We start from the raw sequence: 2,929 nt of genomic DNA on the forward strand, positions 1-2,929 counted from the left end.
AAACCCACCTGCCTCTGCCTCCCAAGTGCTGGGATTAAAGGTGTGCGCCACCACGCCCGGTGGGTTTTTTTCTTAAGTTAATTTTAAAATATATTTTATTAGTTCTTTGAGATTTTTGTACATTTGTTCATATTCATAGCGCTTCTCCTACTCATTCCAGATAAGATAAAACCTTTACTTAGCCCAGCTATGGGGCCAAGAATAAATATATCGACAGGCCCTAAGCCCTAGGGGAGGCCCCATTTCTACTATTTTGTTAAAGGGACACAGTGTAAAACTGACTCCTAATGACTTATTGCTATTCCCCAAATTACTGACACATCTTTCAACCTTTATCTGGGAAACTTGTGTTTGCAGGAGCTGATGATTAACACAGAGACCCACAGCCAGCTAAGGTACAGAGAACAAGAGATTATAGGATGCTTAGCCCTAGTTTACAGGTTTATTTAGACAGAAACTTCTTGTGCAGTTTTTCCCTCTGACAAATCTGTGCCTCATATAATATACAATTATGATCCTTCAGCATGGAAAAATTAAATCACTCTTTGTAGTCACAGGCGTCTTACTGACTCTAGAATATAATATAATAACCCTTTGATGTTTTATATAATTAGATCCCTGGGTAAAGTCTAGTTCTATTAATTTATAATTTTTGGTGGCATTGTTTGTTATTACAAACATAAATTATTTATAGTTGAAAATAAGCACAAAAAATTGTAACAAGAACAAAATAATACATTTCAAATTGTAAAGGGCACTGAGGTCAATATTTGTATGAGTATGTTTCCAAAGGGGAAAATTACTCTAAATAGATCTGAGTATAACATAGGCAATTATTAAAATTGACCCTGTAACACATTAAATGTGTAATTATTATAAGATATTTGAATAAAATGAACTATACAAATACACTGAGTTATGACACTGTATTTGACAGGTACATGCTTAAATGATAAGTAGTAAAAGTATTTCTGTCTGTTGTAATGCTTGTGTTTGATATCTGTTTACTCTCTGGGTTTTTAACATTAGGAACAGGAGATTCTGTTTTGTTTTCTGTATTAGCAGTGCTAAAACCTGGAACGTATTATACTTACAGTGCTTTATGAGAGAATTAATAAAGGTTATTGTATCTTCTACACCAAGGCTCAAGGACCATCATGAAAGAGGAGCCAGAGAAACAGAGGATCTTCTATGAGATTGCATCTTTTAGAAATGAGTGGGAAGTTTCACCCACAAAACATGTCTTAACAATATAGCCATATTGTTAAAACATATTGCCTACACAAGTCCTGAAGAAATGTAGCACCAATAGACACATTACATAGAAGGGGGAAATAGATACACTAACATGATCTTATCCATAGACAAAGAACTACAGGCAACCAAAGAATTCTTAGAATCTTGGAAATAGTTTTTCTCAGTAATGAGTCTACAAGTTTTTGTCCAGTACCAAATGGTCAGTCCTGAAACCATGTACATACAACTAACAGTGAATTAATATACTGGTTGTATTTATATATTTAGTCACACACATATATATGAAATAATAATGATTAAAGAAAAAGAGATCATGATTTTTGTTAGGGAGCAATGAAGGGGTATGTGGGAGGAATAGGAGGGAGAAATAAGACAGGGAAAGATGTAATTATATCTTAATTTGATAAATAAAATAATAGAAAAATGATTTGGTTGTGGACAAAAAGTGAAAACTTTCAACAAAATTATAAAATCTAATTTGGTACACAGGAGAGATACCTTTATCAACTGGGTCAGACACTAGTGTGGGGATGAGGAATGAGGTGACAGATATAGAAGCTGTTCCGATTTGGAGATATTTTTAAGGCATGGGTAAAAGAATTAGAATTCCAGTCTCTTCAGTGAAAGTATAAAGACACATATAGTACATATATCTATATAGTATATCTATATCTGTATATCATAAAGAAAATATAAAGTCAAGTATATCAGAAGGAAACCAGAAAACACAATGAGCCCATGGGAAGTCTCTCCCTCTGGGGCTCTCTGTCATGTCCTTGAGGAGTTTTCTAATGAAAGGATTTCAGAACCTGAGACATGACTCATGCTCCCTGATATATGCTCCCTACTTCTTCCACAGCTCCCCAGCCTACGTCTGGAAAGAACAGCAGGAAAAGAACACATCCTTGTGAATTGTAAGTAAAACTGCTATACACAGGGAAACAATACCCATGCTGCTTCTTGAAAACTTGAAAGGTATCATTAACTTCAAAGGAGATCCCTAGTGAAAACTGGACTGCTTCAAAAAACCATAAAATTCTGGGTGTTAAGTTCTGTATAAGTGGGGTTTAGTTGTTGCAGAGTTTTTCTGTCCTGCTCCTTAGAGAAGTTTAAAGAGCTTTTGTCATTCTAGTTTCTAGTGAGTTTTGTTTCAAAATGGCCTCTTAGAGCTAGTGGCCACTGTCCCCCATATCTACTGCTGTCAGCATCTTCATTGGTGGCTGTCCAATGACGGTTATGTCCTACATGCGTACATGTAACATGTTATGAGCATGCTAGGTTACTTGCAAATCATCTCAGTTTTATTTTCCACATTCTAGTTGTGAATTCTCAAGTTCACAGGAGTGGCGTCTGCAATGAAGCGCTTGCTCATTTGGAGAGTTCAGGCCATTGGTGGCTAAGCTGTGCTGCAACCCAGATTTACTGGATGTCATACCCATGTTAAAGACCAGTAGGCAGAGAGAGAGAGAGAGAGAGAGAGTCTGAACGCAAATCTGCACTGAGCTTGCAACAGCTCTGATGGTGTCTTTGGGATATGACATTTATGTAAGATTAGTGTTGAAATGTGGGACAGAGCACTCATGTTGTTTAGGGGAGAGTACTGTATCTTACCTCCAAAATTCCAATTTTATGAGAGAGAGAGAGAGAGAGAGAGAGAGAGAGAGAGAGAGAG

The sequence above is a fragment of the Mus caroli genome, chromosome 7 (genome assembly GCF_900094665.2).
Source record: "Mus caroli chromosome 7, CAROLI_EIJ_v1.1, whole genome shotgun sequence".
Taxonomy (NCBI): domain Eukaryota; kingdom Metazoa; phylum Chordata; class Mammalia; order Rodentia; family Muridae; genus Mus; species Mus caroli.